Here is a 20,944-nt window from a genome sequence, read left to right as displayed (position 1 = left end):
TGAAATATAAAGGGTGACTTATTTTTAAAGGTCAATATCTCAACAAGCTATGTCCTTGGCACCTAACCATGTATCTGCATCACAGAGCATATGTCCTGAGTATGACTGATGCTGAAATATGGAGCAAACTGTGTCTGACCCTGCCCTGTGAGGAAACGGATGAGATGCTACAGGATCAGGACTGGTCAACACCAAAACAACCCAAGCCTGGGTTTTGAATCTCAAACATCCTGTGAAGTCCTGTTCTGAGTGGATAGATGGTATATCTCTAAGGCTATGTCATGGGTATTTTTAGTAAAAGTAATGAACAAGTTAGGGCAATAAACAAAAAGTCATAGCCCGTGACCTGTCCATGACTTTTACTGAAAATACTTGTAACTAAATCTTAGATGCTGGGGTGGGGGCCCTCTAGCGGACGCTGCTGCTCTGAGGGGTACTCCGAGAGTCGCTTCGAACTAGAATCTGAATGTGATTTGCGGCAGCGGGTCTGGGGAGGCCCCAGGAGGACACGGGCTGGGCAGTCTGAGCCAGCCGGGGGAAGCTGTCCCTTACCCCTCCGCTGCTCGCTGCCGCTCTGGGCTCTCGGCGGCGCCTCTCACAAAGAGCCGGGCACGCTCACAATAGAACTACAATACCCAGCAGGCAGAGCGCCTGGGTAGGTGGTGTTTCCCAACGTGCAGCGCGGCTCGGGCGGAAGCGGCCCGCTCCCCGCGCTGGTGACTACATTTCCCGTGAGTCGGGAGCGTTCCCGGCGGAAGTGCACGTGCTCGCCGAACGGAGGGGAAAGCGACTGGGGCCGGCAGGTAAACAGCGCGCCGGGCTGGGGACTCCCCGCCCGGAAAGCGAGGCCGCGGGTGCAGGTGAGAGGGGGCGGGGCGGGAGTTGGGGGAAGGGGCAAGAAGAGGGGGTGGGGCAGGAGGAAGGAATCTGGGGGACAGGAGGAGGCTGCGGGGTGTGGGTCTGGGGAATGGCTTTGGGGGACAGAAGGAGGAGGGGTAGGATTGGGGGGCAGGAGGAGAAGGGGTGCGGGCAATAAAGCAGAAGAAAGGTGGAAGGGGCCCTGGGGGCAGATGGAAGTAAGGGTAGGACTGGGGGGACAGGAGGAGGCCGTTGGGGTCGGGAGTAGGACAGGAGGAGCAATAAAGCAGCAGGAGGAGGGGTTGTGGGGCTGGGCCCAAGTGGGGACTAGAGGCAGGAGGAGGGAGTGTGCGGGGACAGGTAGAAGGAGTGGGAGTTACCACCCAAGGAGAGTGCTAATGCTCAGAGGCTGAGCCAGGGGCTTTCCACCGAAAGGATGGAGAAGACTTACCATGCAGTAACATTTGTTGCTAGTTTCTGTGGAATCAAGGAGGCGTGGGGTGTCCAAGTTGGTGGCTGTTGTGTGTACACTTGTGGGGTATTGCCAGGAAGCTTCACCCAGAGAGACATTGCAGCCTTCCTGATTTGTCTCACTAACAACACCTGAAGTTGCTGACTGGAAGGACTCTAAACATCTCATTTAACCTTCCCTGTTGGTGCTGTTTGTTCTGTAGCCTGTCTTTATCTTGTTTACTTATTGCATTTCTCTTCTGCTGGGCAAGCTTGTTGGTTTCACTTTCAGATTTTGGTGTATGGGTGAATGCTACCTTTCCGAGCTTGTAAACTCCTCAAAAGGGTTTTTAACGCCAGTCCTCAAAACAGTCCTAATATTCTGCTTGTACAAATCTAAATATTTTGGCATAAACTGACAGTTGAGGGGGTGGGAAAGAAAACAAATATTACTCAATAATTACAAAAAGGAAAACTAAGTTTGCTGGGTTTTCCCCTGTTCTGGCTAGGTGCTCGCATTGAGTGATGTGTTCTGGTTTTAGCTCATAGGGGGATGCTGGAAGTGGAAACTAGAAGACTGTGGAAGTCCGCTAGCTTGTGACTTTGCATGTGGGCTTTTATGTGAACATAAGAATGGCCCTACTTGATCAGACCAAAGGTCCATCTAGCCCAGTATCCTGTCTTCCAACAGTGGCCAGTGCCAGGTGCCCCAGAGGGAATGAACAGAACAGGTAATCATCAGGTGATCCATCCCCTGTCACTCATTCCCAGCTTCTGGCAAACAGAGGCTAGAGACGCCATTGATGGACCTATCCTCCATGAATTTATCTAGTTCTTTTTTATCCCTGTCATGGTCTTGGCCTTCACAACATCCTCTGGCAAGGAGTTCCACAGGTTGACTGTGCGTTGTAAGAAGAAATACTTCCTTTTATTTGTTTTAAACCTGCTGCCTATTAATTTCATTGGCAAAAGGAGTTAGAGAGGTAGAATGAAGGCTGACTTTGATGGGAGGCTAGTCAATGAACTTGATGGAATTTGTAAGGAAAGTTTGTTTTATTTTTGTTTTGTTTTTTCCCCTTCAGTCTATGGTTGGTAAGTTCTTATCTCTCAGCAGTAATTAAACACTAAAAAGGGGACACAGAGTGAGAGAATGATCAACCTTGGATTTAGTAAAAGCAAGGTTTTACAGAACTCAAAAACGGTAGCAACGTATCAGTGACACAACAAAAATTTCAGTGGAAAATCTCTTGGCTTGTATTTAAATAGCCTGAACTATGGAAGACTGTGTCAGTGCATGGGAACCTGAGTATGAAATTGACTAGGTATGCAAAGTGCAACAGGCCAGTTTATTTTAGTTAATCTCTGGAACTAAATGTCACTATATATAATTTAAGCCAGTGGTTTGGTTGGATTCAGAATAAGGATTAGATGCTCTCATGGGTAATGAGAAAATCTACAGTTACATTTGCCAGAGGGAAAAACAGAAGGGATATAAACCTTCATGTTTCAGAACATACATCAACTGTTAAATGATGAGCTAGGAAGAAACTAGTTTAAGGAACTGGTTATTTCATAATTGTCTGTTACGGAGTTTCTTTCAGTTTTCTGTGAAACATCTTGTACTGGCTGCCTGACCAGATGGTACACTGGTTTGACCAATCATGGCAGCTTTTGTGTTCTGATGCTCAGGCTAAGAGATGCAAAAAATAAACAGCCTAAGTACAGAAGGATGTTAGATTTTCACATTTGTTTTAATGTAAGGTGGTGGTAATGGTAAGAATATCTTTAAAGGGACACCTGTCAGGTCAAAATAAACTAAGAGCCACGTGGAAGCTTTAGAGGATAGAATAAAAACTTTTCCTCATTTTAAATTAACGAAAATGACGGAGAGCTAAATTGAAGGTTGGCTCACTTTCTGCTGGAATCATCAAGTTTAAATATCCACTATAGAAGTCAAGAAGGAATATGTAGTCTATTGATAGAAATGTTGCTCATGCTAGTTTTGTTAACAGTATGTAGTGTAGAACAATACATACCATGCATTGTCTGTACTGAATCTGATTTGGAGAAAACTGTTTTTGTGGTGACCTTAGGAGATTTCCCAACAAAGTGATAGGGAAGGGATTGTGTTCTGTATCCCTTGTGTCTCTTTGTGCCTCGCACAAACAAATAGAATCATAGCAATCTAGGGCTGGAAGGGACTTCTAGAGGTCAGCTAGTCCAGTCCCCTGCACTGAGGCAGGACCAAGTAAACTTAGGCCACCCTTGACAGGTGTTTGTCCAACCTCTTCTTAAAAGCCTCCAACGATGGGGATTCCACAACCTCCCTAGGGAATTTATGCTTGAGCTACCCTTGTTATACCAATAAAATAAAAACCAGCAGGATCCTATTAAAGGGGAAAAGGCAAAATACCACATTTATTGTGAATACAGAAAGAATCATAGTAAGCAGTTAGTTATAGCTATAACATTCCATTCAGTCTCATATTTATTCACACATTCATTTATACAAACACACACACACAGGTTCTGCAAGGTTGTTATCATAGTTACCAGCCTTAGAGTTGCTCATGCCAAGCCACTGGCCAGGTGGCCTGGACATGAGGAGGGAGCAGGGCCTTGTCAGATGCACATCTGATGCTCCTAGAAGTTGGTTTGCAGAATCAGACCCCAAAGTTCTCACTTTCTAGAGTCCATTTTTATAGGAATTTCTTCCTCTGCCAGTCTATGGGAATTGCTTCATCATGCTGTTGCTGAATCAATCAGCAGATGTCACATTCCTGATGGCTCCGTGCTGCCAGATATTATCTTGTTCTTTGGTTCTCCCATTCTTGAGGCTGTTGGGTGGATTCCAGTCTGCCCTCTGGGGGTCCTCTGGTTATTTCTACTTGACGCCTTCTTCAGCCGATGGACACTGCATTCTTAGGCTGGCACCTCCCTGATCATTCAGTTATTACCCACACCAAGCATCTATCCACATACATCCTCTATTTCTATTTTAATCACAATTGTTAACAAAGCGAGATGAATACAACAAAAGGGCAGGGAGTCTCTGGGTGCTGTTTCTGTTGTTACAGAGTATTGCTTTGAGTCTCTCTCTGTGTGTGAGTGGTGGTTGTTACAAAGAATTGCTTTGAGAACAGACTCTGTCTTAGAATGTACTAACACAATTAGCAGCTTGCAAGTTTCACACATAGAGGGAGAGAAACAGTACCAAAAACCAAGAGACCTCTTAATTAGTCATACCCTGGAATTTAAACTATGGGGAATCAAACTCATTTGTGATTTTAATACAGAACTTCTTTAATATGATCCAACACCCTCAGAGTTAGAATGTTTTTCCTAACATCTAATCTAAATTTGCCTGGCTGCAGAGTAAGCCCATTTCTTCTTGTCCTACCTTTGGTGGGCATGGAGAGCAATTGATCAGTCCTTTTTATAACAGCCCTTAACAGGATTTGAAGACTGTTACTAGTTCCCCCTGAGTTGTCTTTTCTGAAGACTAAACCGTTTCAGTTTTTTTAACTTTCCTCATATGTCAGATTTTCTAAACCTTTTATCACTGTTGCTGCTCTTCTCTGGACTCTTCAATTTGTTCACTTGTTTCTCAAAGTGTGGTGCCCAGAACTGGACACAATACTCCAGCTGAAGCCTCACCAATGCTGAGTAGAGGGCAAGACGGTTACTTTACTTACCTTACGTATGACGCTCCTATTAATACACCCCAGAATATTAGCCTTTTTTGCGACTGCATCACATTGTGGACTCTCATTCAAGTTGTGAGCTGCTGTAATCCCCACATCCTTTTCCACAGTGCTGCCACCACCTATTCAGTTATTCCCCATTTTGTGATTTTTTTTTTTCCTTCCTAAGTGAAGTGCTTCACACTTGTTGTTGAATTTCATCTTATTGATTTCAGGCCAATTTTCCAATTTGTCAAGGTGATATTGAATTCTAATCCTGTCCTCCAAAGTGCTTGCAACCTCTCTCAGCTTGGTGTCATCTGCAGATTTTATAAGCATACTCTCCACTTCATTACTGAAGTCATTAATGAAATTTTTGAATAGTACCAGACCCAGGACTGACCCCTATGAACCCCACTAAATACACCCTCCCAGTTTGATAGGGAACCATTGATAATTAGTCTGAGTAATTTAATCTAGCTGCATTTTCCGAGTTTGCTTATGAGAATTCCCTTCTTTCTTCTCACACCCCCAGTTCTGAGCTGTAACCACAGTCTTCTAGTCAAAGAAGACTATGGAATTCTCCTTAGTGAGTGGGGGAAGTACTGTTGAGTAAAGAGACATAAGTGTGCTATGTCTGTGTCAAGATTCCTTCCCCACTTTGAACTCCAGGGTACAGATGTGGGGACCTGCATGAAAAACCCCCTAAGCTTATTTTTACCAGCTTAGGTTAAAACTTCCCCAAGGTACAAACTATTTTACCTTTTGCCCTTAGACTTTATTGCTGACACCACCAAGCGTCTAACAAATATATAACAGGAAAAGAGCCCGCTTGGAAACGTCTTCCCCCCCCCCCCCCGCCAACCCCTACACCCCCTTTCCTGGGGAAGGCTTGATAAAAATCCTCACCAATTTACATTGGTGAACACAGACCCAAACCCTTGGATCTTAAGAACAATGAAAAAGCAATCAGGTTCTTAAAAGAAGAATTTTAATTGAAGAAAAAGTAAAAGAATCACCTCTGTAAAATCAGGATGGTAAATACCTTACAGGGTAATCAGATTCAAAACATAGAGAGTCCCTCTAGGCAAAACCTTAAGTTACAAAAACAGGAATATACATTCCATTCAGCACAACTTATTTAGTCTCTAAGGTGCCACAAGTACTCTTTTTCTTTTTGCGAATACAGACTAACACGGCTGTTACTCTGAAACCTGTAAACAAAACAGAATCTAACACATATCTAGCTAGATTACTTACTAAGTTCTAAGACTCCATTCCTTTTCTGTTCCTGGCAAAAGCATCACACAGACAGAGAGAACCTTTGTTTCTTCCTCTCCCCCTCTCTCCCCCCCCCCCCCGCTTTGAAAGTATCTTCTCTCCTCATTCGTCATTTTGCTCAGGTGCCAGCGAGGTTATCCTAGCTTCTTAACCCTTTACAGGTGAAAGGGTTTTTCCTCTGGTCAGGAGGGATTTTAAAGGTGTTTACCCTTCCCTTTATATTTGACAGTCTGTATTGATCCCTGCTCCATGCGAGCATGAAGAATGAGCAAACAATCTAACTCAGTTCTCTCAGCACTTATCTGTAGTCTAGGCCTTAGTTCTGCAAAGTCTCTTGCCGCTTTTCATCAACGATGCCAAGCGCTGTAGTGCATTTTGGGGTACTTGACTGCATAAGTATGAAACCCCAAATTGTAGAAGACTGAAACTGTAAAGTGTCTCATGATTTCTTCCTTTTCTCTTCCTCACCTCCTGATTGAGTTAGTCATTCAGTTTCTTGGGTCTTCTCTGAAAGATTACTGGGAAACTTCAGCTAATGCAGAAAGCAGCAACCTGTTCACTTACTAAAAAGAAAAGGAGTACTTGTGGCACCTTGGAGACTAACCAATTTATATGAGCATGAGCTTTCGTGAGCTACAGCTCACTTCATCGGATGCATACCGTGGAAACTGCAGCAGACTATCATATTCTCTGTGTGTATATAAAGTCTGCTGCAGTTTCCACGGTATGCATCCGATGAAGTGAGCTGTAGCTCACGAAAGCTCATGCTCAAATAAATTGGTTAGTCTCTAAGGTGCCACAAGTACTCCTTTTCTTTTTGCGAATACAGACTAACACGGCTGTTACTCTGAAACCTGTTCACTTACTGGTCTTCTGCACATCTGTATTTTCACTATACTGGTTACTACAGGGGTGGGCAAACTTTTTGTCCTGAGGGCCACATCGGGGTTGCAAAACTGTATGGAGGGCTGGGTAGGGAAGGCTGTGCCTCCCTAAACAGCATGGCCCCCTCCCACTGACTGCCTGCCTCAGAACCTCCAACTCCCCATGCTCCTTGTCTCCTGACCACCCCCTCCCCCCGGGACCCCACCTCCTATCCAACCCCCCCTGCTCCCTGTCCCCTGACTGCCCCCCAGAATCCCCTGCCCTTTATCCAACCCCCCCTGCTTCCCGCCCCCTTACCATGCTGCTCAGAGCGGCAGGAGCTCGCAGCCCCACCGCCCAGCCGGAGCCAATCACGCCGCTGGCGGTGCAGCAAGCTGAGGCTGCGGGGAGTGGGGACAGCATGGGAGGGGCCGGGGGATAGCCGTCCCGACTGGGAACTCAAGGGCAGGGCAGGATGGTCCCAAGGGCCGGATTTGGCCCGCGGGCTGTAGTTTGCCCAAGTTTGGGTCACTAACTTGTTTCTGGGAATGGTTCAAGGTACTCTGTGATTTGGGCCTGGATTATTCTGCAGATAGCCTTTCTTTTATCCATCAGCCTGCAGTTGAAATTAGTTGAGATTCTTGCTAAGAGACCCCAGATTTCAAATCTGGCAGAGTCATCTTGAAAGATGCCTTCAACTCTGTAATGTATCCATCCTCCTTTCCCTCCCTCTTGGGCTGGCAGTTTGCCTTGAGTGTGTTGCAAGGCCTGTTTAGACACTCAGGCTCTTTCTAAATAAGCTGTCTAAGTAGTTCCAGATTTTCTTCCAGGAAGTTTTGAGTTGGTCTTGTACAGCTTGGGTATTTCTAAATGTTATGCTTCTAATGACTGTAAATATTCCTAGAGATTGAGGGTACATATTTGATACATTAAATATTCAAAGCTTTAGTTGTAAGGGATTGATGCCTTACTTCCCTCTTTCCCCACTAGAAGGAAAATGAGGAGTACTTGTAGCACCTTAGACTAACAAATTTATTTGGGCATAAGCTTTTGTGAGCTAAAACCCACTTCATCGGATGCATGCAGTGGAAAATACAGTAGGAAGACACAGAACATAAAAAAATGGGTGTTGCCATACCAACTATAATGAGACTAATCAATTAACTGGACTTCTACTAGAGTGCTTCTGCCGATGTTCACGGGCTGAAATTGTGGAAAAGCAGCATCACTTGCCCCATAACCTCAGCCATGCAGAACACAACGCCATCCACAGCCTCAGGAACACCTCTGACATCATAATCAAAAAGGCTGACAAAGGAGGTGCTGTCGTAGTCATGAATAAGTTGGAATATGAACGAGAGGCTGCTGGGCAGCTCTCTAACACCACATTCTACAGGCCATTATCCTCTGATCCCACTGAGGGTTACCAAAAGAAACTACACCATTTGCTCAAGAAACTCCCTGAAAAAGCACAGGAACAAATCTGCACAGACACACCCCTAGAACCCCGACCAGCGGTATTCTATCTGCTACCCAAGATCCATAAACCTGGAAATCCTGGACACCCCATCATCTCAGGCATTGGCACCCTGACAGCAGGATTGTCTGGCTATGTAGACTCTCTCCTCAGGCCCTACGCTACCAGCACTCCTACCTATCTTCGAGACACCACTGACTTCCTGAGGAAACTATCCATTGGTGATCTTCCAGAAAACACCATCCTGGCCACTATGGGTGTAGAAGCCCTCTACACCAACATTCCACACAAAGATGGACTACAAGCCATCAGAAGCAGTATCTCCAATAATATCAGGGCAAACCTGGTGGTTGAACTTTGTGACTTTGTCCTCACCCACAACTATTTCACATTTGAGGACAATGTATACCTTCAAATCAGCAGCACTGCTATGGGTACCCGCATGGCCCCACAGTATGCCAGCATTTTTATGGCTGACTTAAAACAACGCTTCCTCAGCTCTCATTCCCTAATGCCCTTACTCTACTTGCGCTACATTGATGACATCTTCATCATCTGGACCCATGGAAAAGAAGCCCTTGAGGAATTCCACCATGATTTCAACAATTTTCATCCCATCATCAACTTCAGCCTGGACCAGTCCACAGAAGAGATGCACTTCCTGGACACTACAGTGCTAATAAACAATGGTCACATAAACACCACCTTATACCGGAAACCTACTGACCGCTATTCCTACCTGCATGCCTCCAGCTTTCACCCTGACCACACCACACGATCCATCGTCTACAGCCAAGCTCTGCGATACAACCGCATTTGCTCCAACCCCTCAGACAGAGACAGACACCTACAAGATCTCTATCAAGCATTCTTACAACTACAGTACCCACCTGCTGAAGTGAAGAAACAGATTGACAGAGCCAGAAGAGTACCCAGAAGTCACCTACTACAGGATAGGCCCAACAAAGAAAATAACAGAATGCCACTAGCCGTCACCTTCAGCCCCCAACTAAAACCTCTCCAGCGCATCATCAAGGATCTACAACCTATACTGAAGAATGATCCCTCACTCTCACAGATCTTGGGAGACAGGCCAGTCCTCACTTACAGACAGCCCCCCAACCTGAAGCATATACTCACCAGCAACCACACAACAAAAACACTAACCCAGGAACCTATCCTTGCAACAAAGCCCGTTGCCAGCTGTGCCCACATATCTATTCAAGGGACGCCATCATAGGACCTAATCACATCAGCCACACCATCAGAGGCTCATTCACCTGCACATCTACCAATGTGATATATGCCATCATAGAATACAATATCAGGGTTGGAAGGGACCTCAGGAGGTCATCTAGTCCAGCCCCCTGCTCAAAGCAGGACCAATCCCCAATTAAATCATCCCAGCCAGGACTTTGTCAAGCCTGACCTTAAAAACTTCTAAGGAAGGAGATTCCACCACCTCCCTAGGTAATGCATTGCAGTGTTTCACCACCCTCCTAATGAAAAAGCTTTTCCTAATATCCAACCTAAACCTCCAACACTGCAACTTGAGACCATTACTCCTTGTTCTGTCTCAGCTACCACTGAGAACAGTCTAGATCCATCTTCTTTGGAACCCCCTTTCAGATAGTTGAAAGCAGCTATCAAATCCCCCCTCATTCTTCTCTTCCGCAGACTAAACAATCCCAGTTCCCTCAGCCTCTCCTCATCAGTCATGTGTTCCAGTTCCCTAATCAATTTTGTTGCCCTCCGCTGGATGCTTTCCAATTTGTCCACATCCTTCTTGTAGTGTGGGGCCCAAAACTGGACACAGTACTCCAGATGAGGCCTCACTAATGTTGAATAGAGGGGAACGATCACGTCCCTCGATCTGCTGGCAATGCCCCTACTTATACAGCCCAAAATGCTATTGACCTTCTTGGCAACAAGGGCACACTGTTGATTCATATCCAGCTTCTCGTCCACTATAACCCCTAGGTCCTTTTCTGCAGAACTGCTGCCTAGCCATTCGGTCCCTAGTCTGTAGCGGAGCATGGGATTCTTCCGTCCTAAGTGCAGGACTCTGCACTTGTCCATGTTGAACCTCATCAGATTTCTTTTGGCTCAATCATCTAATTTGTCTAGGGCCCTCTGTATCCTATCCCTACCCTCCAATATATCTCCTCTCCTCCCAGTTTAGCGTCATCTGCAAACTTGCTGAGGACGCAATCCACACCATCCTCCAGATCATTAATGAAGATATTGAACAAAACCAGCGCCCGGACCATCCCTTGGGGCACTCCAGCATATGCCAGCAATGCCCCCCTGACATGTACATTGGCCAAACTGGACAATCTCTATGCAAAAGAATAAATGGACACAAATCAGACGTCAAGAACTATAACATTCAAAAACCAGTTGCAGAACACTTTAACCTCCCTGGTCACTCAATTACAAACCTAAAAGTCGCAATTCTCCAACAAGAAACTGCAGAGTTGGAATTAATTTGCAAACTGGACACCATTAAATTTAGGCGTGAATAAAGACTAGGAATGGATGGGTCATTACACAAAGTAAAAACTATTTCCCTATGCTAATTTTTTCCACTACTGTTACTCACATCTTCTTGTCAACTGTCTGAAATGGGCCATCCTGATTATCACTACAAAAATTTTTTTCTCCTCCTGATAATAGCCCACCTTCATTGATTAGTCTCGTTACAGTTGGTATGGCAACACCCATTTTTTCATGTTCTGTGTGTATATATATCTTCCTACTGTATTTTCCACTGCATGCATCTGATGAAGTGGGTTTTAGCCCACGAAAGCTTATGCCCAAATAAATTTGTTGGTCTCTAAGGTGCCACAAGTACTCCTCGGTTTTTTTGTTGATACAGACTAACACGGCTACCGCTCTGAAACCAACCACCCACAAGAAGGGTGGAACCTCTTTAACATTAGCATTTAAGAATAGCACAAATAATTGTAGGTGCGGGGAAGATTTTATCCAGATTGTTCAGATGGCCAATGGGAGCTGTGGGGGCTGCCCCTGCACTTAGGAGCTGGACATGCCAGCCGCTTCCAGGAGCCGCACGGAGCCAGGGCAGGCCAGGAGCCTGCCTTAGCCCCGCTGTGCCACCAACTAGACTTTTAGCGCCCTGGTCAGCAGTGCTGAATGGAGCCGCCAGAGTCCCTTTTCAACTGGGCGTTACAGTCAAAAACTGGATGCCTGGCAACCCTAGTCATGGGTTTTTTTTCCTAGTTATGACATACTGTTTGAATCAATCAATGACATTCTCCTGTTAGACCAAAATGCATCTCTTACCCAGTGACCTGTAGTGCCTCAGTGGTGGCTATGCACTGCAGTGTGGGAGACTCAAGCTTGATTCCTTCTCTTCTCCTACTGCAGATGCAGTTTGCGTCCTTTCCCCACTTCTGTTTGAAGTAGTGGGGTGTCATACCATTCCTTGAGGTAGATTAAGGAGGGGTGTTGAGAGTCTCTAAAGTTTTCACCTAAAAGGAGCCCAGGAAGTGTAAGAGGGAGGTGGAAAGGAAAAAATACTTACATCTGTACACCAACTTTCATCCAAAAGCATAAAGTGCCTTAACATATGCCTCCTGGTCAGCCTCATTTTTTTTCCAAGTGGGGAAACTGACAGAGGTTAGGTGACTTGTCAAGGACATGCCACAAGTTAGTCCAGACTAGCTGCTGGCCATTACGCATCCAGTCTCCAGTGGATTCTTGGCTTATGCTGAGGAAGCATAATTTGTACTCTAGCTATTACCTAATCAGACACTAATAGAGACAGCCGCTTGCTGCGTAATGGGGTGGTTCTGTAGTCCCGTTTGCTCTTTCAAGATCATAGTCAGGAATCCCAGTCTGCTTCGGCCTCTCATGAGATTATTAAGACCCAGTACATTGGCTTGTACAGAGATGCAATTGTGTTTGGGATCCAGTCTACTTTTGGCTTGGCTTTCTTTTCCATTTGGGCTTTAGATAGGTAAATGTGGTGGTTTTCTGCTGGAAGGTTTCAAGCAATGAAAAACTTTCTAAGTATAGGGGTATGTCTACGCTACGAAATTACTCCGATTTCACAGAAGTCGATTTTTGGGAACAGATCGTATAAAGTCGAGTGCATGTGTCCACACTAAGCACATTAATTCGGCGGTGTGTGTCCACAGTACTGTGGCAAGCGTTGACATTCCCAGCGGTGCATTGTGGGTAGCTATCCCGCAGTCCCCGCTGCCCACTGGAATTCTGGGCTAAGCTCCCAATGCCTGATGGGGCCAAAAATTTGTCATGGGTGGTTATGGATAAATGTCGTCAGTCAACCCTCCCTCCGTGAAAGCAACGGCAGACAATCTTTTCGCCCCCTTTTCCCTGGATTACCCGAGCAGACGCCATAGCGCGGCAAGCATGGAGCCCGTTCAGCTCAGCGCAGCAGTTATGACCATTGTAAACACCTCGCGCGTTATCGTCCAGTTTATGCAGAACCAGAACATGAAAAACCAGGCGAGGAGGCAACGGCAGCGCGGTGACGAGAGTGATGAGGACATGGACACAGATTTCTCTAAAACCGCGGTCCCCGGCAGTTTGGAGATCATGGTGTTAATGGGGCAGGCTCATGCCGTGGAGCGCCAGTTCTGGGCCCGGGAAACAAGCACAAACTGCTGGGACTGCATAGTGCTGCAGTTTGGGATGATTCCCAGTGGCTCTGAAACTTTTGCATGCGTAAGGGACTTTCATGGAAGTTTGTGACTTGCTTTCCCCTGCCCTGAAGCGCAAGAATACCAAGATGAGAGCAGCCCTCACAGTTCACAAGCGAGTGGCAATAGCCCTGTGGAAGCTTGCAACGCCAGACAGCTACCGGTCAGTCGGGAATCAATTTGGAGTGGGCAAATCTACTGTGGGGGTTGCTGTGATGCAAGTAGCCTGCGCAATCATTGAGCTGCTGCTATCAAAGGTAGCGACACTGGGAAATGTGCAGGTCATAGTAGATGGCTTTGCTGCAATGGGATTCCCTAACTGTGGTGGGGCTATAGACGGAACGCATATCCCTGTCTTGGGACCAGACCACCAAGGCAGCGAGTACATAAATCGCAAGGGGTACTTTTCAATAGTGCTGCAAGCACTGGTGGATCACAAGGGACGTTTCACCAACATCAACGTGGGATGGCTGGGAAAGGTTCATGACACTCACATCTTCAGGAACTCTGGTCTGTTTAAACGGCTGCAGGAAGGGATTTACTTCCCAGACCAGAAAATAACTGTTGGGGATGTTAAAATGCCTATAGTTATCCTTGGGGACCCAGCCTACCCCTTAATTCCATGGCTCATTAAGCCATACACAGGCATCCTGGACAGTAGTAAGGAGCTGTTCAACTATAGGCTGAGAAAGTGCAGAATGGTGGTAGAGTGGCATTTGGACATTTAAAGGGTCGCTGGCGCTGTTTACTGACTCGCTCACACCTCAGCGAAACCAATATTCCCATTGTTATTGCTGCTTGCTGTGTGCTCCACAATCTCTGTGAGAGTAAGGGGGAGATGTTTATGGTGGGGTGGGAGGTTGAGGCAAATCGCCTGGCTGCTGAATATGCGCAGCCAGACACCAGGGCAATTAGAAGAGCACAGCAGGAAGCGCTGCCCATCAGAGAAGCTTTGAAAACCACTTTCATGACTGGCTAGGGTACCCTGTGACACTTCTGTTTGTTTCTCCTTGATGAAGACCCACCCCCTTCGTTGACTCTAATTCCCTGTAAGCCACCCGCCCTCCCGCCTTCAATCACAGCTTGCTTGCAAAGGAAATAAAGTCACTGTCTTTTAAAAACCATGTATTCTTTATTAATTGATTATAAAAATAGAGAGAGAACTCACCAGGTAGCCCGGGTGGGGTGTGGGAGGAGGATAGGAGGGAAGGAAAAGGCCACTTCAAAACTTGTTGAATGCCAACCTTCTGTTGCTTGGGCTGTGCACTGGTTGGGTGCCCAGAGCCACCCACCCCCGCGTTCTTGGGCGTCTGGATGAGGAGGCTATGGAACTTGGGGAGGAGGGAGGGCAGTTAAGCAGGGGCTGCAGCAGCAGTCTGTGATCCTGCTGCTGTTCCTGAACCTCCACCAGACGCTGGATCATGTCCATTTGATCCCACAGTAGCTCCAGCTTTGCATCCTGCCTCCTCTAATCTTCCTGCTTCCACCTGTCATCTGTATCGTCCCTTCCCTCCTCACATTCATTGGCGCTTCCCTATATTGTGCTACTGTGTCCCTCCACACATTCTGCTGAGCTCTGTCAGTGCCAGACGACTGCATGAGCTCAGAGAACATTTCATTGCACGTGCGGGTTTTTTTTCGCCGCTTTCTCTGAGATAGCCTTTGGGGTGAAGGAGGGAGGCTTGAAACATTTGCAGCTGCGGGAGGAAAAAAAGGGAGTGAAGTATTTAAAAAGATACATTTTACAGAACAATGACTATACTCTTTCACGGTGAACAACACTATTCACATTACATAGCACATGTGATTTTGGTACAAGGTCGCATTTTGCATCTTATATTGAGTGCCTGCTGCTTGGGTGTTAGAGATAACACACGCAGTGTCGGGCAACAGAATTCAGCTTGCAGGCGGTCATGGTAAGCCATAGTCTTTCGGCTTCTGCAACCTTCATAACAGCAGTCCCCTCCTTTCCCATACCAAGCAAAGCCCGTTGAGTTGGCCATTTAGTGCTGCAGTTTTCATATTAAGGTGCAGCAGCAGAAACCAAACTACCCCCCCACCCCATCCAATTCTCTGGGATGATCGATTTACCCCTCCCTCCCCCACCCCCTCCGGTGTGGCTGGTATCAGGGAAGATCCCTGCTAGCCAAACGCGAACAGCTCAGCGCCAATGCACCGCCCCCCGCATTGGCTAACTGCGGGGAGGATTTCTTTTCAGCCACAGGCAAAGAGCCCAGTAGGAACAGCCACCTCTGAATGTCCCCTTAATTAAATTCCCGTATTTCAACCAGGTTACCATGAACGATATCACTCTCCTGAGGATAACACAGAGATAAAGAACAGATGTTGCTTGAATGCCAGCAAACACCGGGACCATACGCTGCCAGGCTTTGTCATGCAATGATACCAGATTACTTGCTACTAGCATGGCATGATAAAGTGTCCTACCATGGAGGACAGAATAAGGCTGCTCTCCCCAGAAACCTTCTGCAAAGGCTTTTAGAGTACCTCCAGGAGAGCTTCATGGAGATGTCCCTGGAAGATTTCCGCTCCATCCCCAGACACGTTAACGGACTTTTCCAGTAGCTGTACTGTCCACGTATGCATCCCAAGTTCTCAGGGCAAATTAATCATTAAAAAATGCTTGCTTCTAAAACATGTTAAGGTGCTAGAGGAGCCAACTAGGGGGGGCGCTTTTCTTGACCTGCTGCTCACAAACCGGGTAGAATTAGTGGGGGAAGCAAAAGTGGATGGGAATCTGGGAGGCAGTGACCATGAGTTGGTTGAGTTCAGGATCCTGACGCAGGGAAGAAAGATAAGCAGCAGGATATGGACCCTGGACTTCAGGAAAGCAGACTTCGACTCCCTCAGGGAACGGATGGCCAGGATCCCCTGGGGGACTAATTTGAAGGGGAAAGGAGTCCAGGAGAGCTGGCTGTATTTCAAGGAATCCCTGTTGAGGTTACAGGGACAAACCATCCCGATGAGTCGAAAGAATAGTAAATATGGCAGGCGACCAGCTTGGCTTAATAGTGAAATCCTAGCGGATCTTAAACATAAAAAAGAAGCTTACAAGAAGTGGAAGGTTGGACATATGACCAGGGAAGAGTATAAAAATATTGCTCTGGCATGTAGGAATGAAATCAGGAGGGCCAAATCGCACCTGGAGCTGCAGCTAGCGAGAGATGTCAAGAGCAACAAGAAGAAAGCCAAGGAAAGTGTGGGCCCCTTACTGAATGAGGGAGGCAACCTAGTGACAGAGGATGTGGAAAAAGCTAATGTACTCAATGCTTTTTTTGCCTCTGTCTTCACTAACAAGGTCAGCTCCCAGACTGCTGCGCTGGGCATCACAAAATGGGGAAGAGACGGCCAGCCCTCTGTGGAGATAGAGGTGGTTAGGGACTATTTAGAAAAGCTGGATGTGCACAAGTCCATGGGGCCGGACGAGTTGCATCCGAGAGTGCTGAAGGAATTGGCGGCTGTGATTGCAGAGCCATTGGCCATTATCTTTGAAAACTCGTGGCGAACCGGGGAAGTCCCGGATGACTGGAAAAAAGCTAATGTAGTGCCAATCTTTAAAAAAGGGAAGAAGGAGGATCCTGGGAACTACAGGCCAGTCAGCCTCACCTCAGTCCCTGGAAAAATCATGGAGCAGGTCCTCAAAGAATCAATCCTGAAACACTTGCATGAGAGGAAGGTGATCAGGAACAGCCAGCATGGATTCACCAAGGGAAGGTCATGCCTGACTAATCTAATCGCCTTTTATGATGAGATTACTGGTTCTGTGGATGAAGGGAAAGCAGTGGATGTATTGTTTCTTGACTTTAGCAAAGCTTTTGACACGGTCTCCCACAGTATTCTTGTCAGCAAGTTAAGGGAGTATGGGCTGGATGAATGCACTATAAGGTGGGTAGAAAGCTGGCTAGAGTGTCGGGCTCAACGGGTAGTGATCAATGGCTCCATGTCTAGTTGGCAGCCGGTATCAAGTGGAGTGCCCCAAGGGTCGGTCCTGGGGCCGGTTTTGTTCAATATCTTCATAAATGATCTGGAGGATGGTGTGGATTGCACTCTCAGCAAATTTGTGGATGATACTAAACTGGGAGGAGTGGTAGATATGCTGGAGGGGAGGGATAGGATACAGAAGGACCTAGACAAATTGGAGGATTGGGCCAAAAGAAATCTGATGAGGTTCAATAAGGACAAGTGCAGGGTCCTGCACTTAGGACGGAAGAACCCAATGCACAGCTACAGACTAGGGACCGAATGGCTAGGCAGCAGTTCTGCAGAAAAGGACCTAGGGGTGACAGTGGACGAGAAGCTGGATATGAGTCAGCAGTGTGCCCTTGTTGCCAAGAAGGCCAATGGCATTTTGGGATGTATAAGTAGGGGCATAGCGAGCAGATCGAGGGACGTGATCGTTCCCCTCTATTCGACATTGGTGAGGCCTCATCTGGAGTACTGTGTCCAGTTTTGGGCCCCACACTACAAGAAGGATGTGGATAAATTGGAGAGAGTCCAGCGAAGGGCAACAAAAATGATTAGGGGTCTGGAACACATGAGTTATGAGGAGAGGCTGAGGGAGCTGGGATTGTTTAGCCTGCAGAAGAGAAGAATGAGGGGGGATTTGATAGCTGCTTTCAACTACCTGAAAGGGGGTTCCAAAGAGGATGGCTCTAGACTGTTCTCAATGGTAGCAGATGACAGAACGAGGAGTAATGGTCTCAAGTTGCAGTGGGGGAGGTTTAGATTGGATATTAGGAAAAACTTTTTCACTAAGAGGGTGGTGAAACACTGGAATGCGTTACCTAGGGAGGCGGTAGAATCTCCTTCCTTAGAGGTTTTTAAGGTCAGGCTTGACAAAGCCCTGGCTGGGATGATTTAACTGGGAATTGGTCCTGCTTCGAGCAGGGGGTTGGACTAGATGACCTTCAGGGGTCCCTTCCAACCCTGATATTCTATGATTCTATGTATTGTATTTAAAAAGGTACACTCACCAGAGGTCCCTTCCCCGGGTTGGTTGGGTCGGGAGGGTATTTCAGTCAGGGTGATAAAAAGATCCTGGCTGTCGGGAAGAACGGTGTGCTGTGTGCTCTCCTCAAGCTGCTCCTCATCTTCCCCGTCAGCAAAATCCTCAGGTATGGGGTAGAGTACCCCATCATCGGAGTCCACGGACAGTGGTGAGATAGTGGTGGCGGCCCCCCCTAGAACTGCATGCAGCTCAGCATAGAAGCGGCATGTCTGGGGCTCTGTCCTGGAGCGTCTGTTTGATTCTTTGGTTTTCTGGTACGCTTGTCTGAGCTCCTTAAGTTTCACGCGGCACTGTGTTGCGTTCCTGCTGTAGCCTCTGTCCATCATGGCCTTGGAAATTTTTTGAAATGTTTTGTTATTTTGTCTTTTGGAACGTAGTTCTGATAGCACGGATTCATCTCCCCATACAGCGATCAGATCCAGTACCTCCTATTCGGTCCACGCTGGAGCTCTTTTTTGATTCTGGAACTGCACGGTTACCTGTGCTGATGAGCTCTGCATGGTCACCTGTGCTGATGAGCTCACCTGGCCAAAAGGAAATGAGATTCAAAAGTTCCCGGAGCTTTTTCTGTACACCTGGCCAGTGCATCCGAGTTCAGAATGCTGTCCAGAGCAGTCACAATGATGCAGTGTCGGGTAGCTCCCGTAGGCCAATATCGTCGAATTGCATCCACACTAACCCTAATTCGAAACGGTGATGTCGATTTCAGCGCTAATCCCCTCATTGGGGAGGAGTACAGAAATCAATTTTAAGAGCCCTTTATGTTGGAAAAAAATAGCTTCGTTGTGTGGACGGGTGCAGGGTTAATACGATTTAACGCTGCTAAATTCAACAAACTCGTAGTATAGAGCAGCTATAAGGGTAATTAAGTTCTGAAATAGGCTTCCAAGGGAGGGTGGGGGGGGTTGTTTTTTTGTTTTTATGTTTTGTTTTTTTTTGAATTCCCCTCATTGGAGGCTTTTTTGACAGGTTGGACAAACACCTGTCAGGGATGGTCTGGGTTTACTTGTTTCTGCCTTATTGCAGGGTGCTGGACTTGACCTCTCGTGGTCCTTTCCAGCCCTACTTTCTGTGATTCTATAGTTTAGTCAGTCCTGGCATGTGCCTTTTTATATCATCGTGGCCAGCTCTGAAATCACTCTGGTGACTACAGCATACAAAGAGATAGATGTGTCCAGTGGGCTAAGCCCGTTTCTTGCCTTTCAGTACAGTGGAGGGAGGTATTTGTTTGGTAACTGATGCACTCAACCATGTCTGGTTGCACTTAGGCTGAATTCTTGCTGTATGGGGTTCTTAATACTTTAACTCTCTAACCCTCAATAAGAAACTTCTTCAGCTCTAGCAATGTGCTCTGAAGATCCATGGACTCATGCTTTCCCAGACCAGAGGCAACAAGCAGACTCCACACAGTCATCTTGATTGTGGAGTCTGTTTGCCTCTTCTGGTGTGGATCTCCTTCCCTGCTCTGGTGTTCTGCAAAGGTGCAATGTCATGTAACTGTCAATGTCATGTCCGGTGTGACTGCAGAAATGTCATGTCAGGTGTGACTGCAGAACTTCTCTATAATTCTGGATGAGAAAAGATTTAAACTGAGCAAGCAAACTAACTTGCCCAGTTTGAAATCTGATGAGGAAGAGGTCAAGGCAACTTCTCTTCCAGAAAGGTCTGTCTCAAGACACCTAAGGGCACTTCTGTCTGACCAGACTACAATGATGCACTCCCTTGCAAACGGGCAAGTTTGTGGACCTTGATTTCTCTGAGACTTTTGGAGGAAGGGGATTGTTATGCTTATAAGAAGCACATGGGATCTTTTTCAGGGGAAAAGGCAATGTGCCGTGTTTATTAAAGATACAACAATTAGCACAGGCGCACACACGCTATCTCTCTCTCTCTCTCTCTGTCCTGCCAGTCGATGTTACCAGTCCAGAGTCCGGAACAATCTAGTGGCCAGCTAGGTTGATCACGGGTAGCAAGAGCCGGGTTCTGTTAGTCACGACATGATGCTTCGGGGAAGTCTTGGCATGACAACCCAAAGTTTCATAGTGTGGCACCCTGTTTATATAATGATTTTCCTTCATTGGGACCAATGAGGTTTGCACCGTCCTGCTGTAATCAATTATTGTTTGGCAAGTGCTTGTTTTCTTAAATGTTTTTCTCATCCTTTTATCTTTTTCTTTCATCAACTCTCTCAGGGAGTTGTCCCATGCTGGTTTTGATTACAGTTATCTTGTCCCCATTGATAGGTGCCTGTCTCATCTTTCGAGAAGTCAATCTGCCCTCCTCTGATATTTCAGTAGGGGCTTGTTGCAGCCTCCTGGTGCTCTTGCATCTGTCTCCAGTTCCTCCCTAGACCATCTGGTTCAGCGATGGCCTTCACACTTATCTCAACACACACATTCCTCATTCACACACAAAACAATTAATTTACACAGAACATTTTGGACAGGAACATCAAGTTGCAGTGCAGAAGAAAACAATCATGGCATTCTTTTACTTATTTTAGAATGCTAAACCTACAACAAAATGGTGATTCTCAAAGGTCTGTTACTCCCTTAAAATCCAGACACAAAGAAATTCTGGCTAATGCATCTCTACCGATGGCGTATCAAGCCAT

General features: G+C 46.6%; 1 protein-coding gene across 3 annotated transcripts in view; it reads left to right on the top strand.

The window, feature by feature from the left end:
• The first annotated feature begins 699 nt into the window (after positions 1-699).
• Positions 700-20,944, top strand: part of VAMP7 (vesicle associated membrane protein 7) — a 51,934-nt gene continuing 31,689 nt past the window's right edge. Inside the window, exon 1 of one of the 3 annotated variants that reach the window (XM_048864569.2) lies at positions 700-803. The gene's annotated coding sequence lies outside the window, so the exon portion shown is untranslated. Of the gene's footprint in view, positions 861-20,944 lie in introns of all 3 variants that reach the window. The other 2 variants (XM_048864568.2, XM_048864570.2) reach the window with 2 other exon arrangements.

Source organism: Caretta caretta, chromosome 9 (assembly GCF_965140235.1).
Source record: "Caretta caretta isolate rCarCar2 chromosome 9, rCarCar1.hap1, whole genome shotgun sequence".
Taxonomy (NCBI): Eukaryota; Metazoa; Chordata; order Testudines; family Cheloniidae; genus Caretta; species Caretta caretta.
This window is presented reverse-complemented; position numbering and strand designations above follow the sequence as displayed.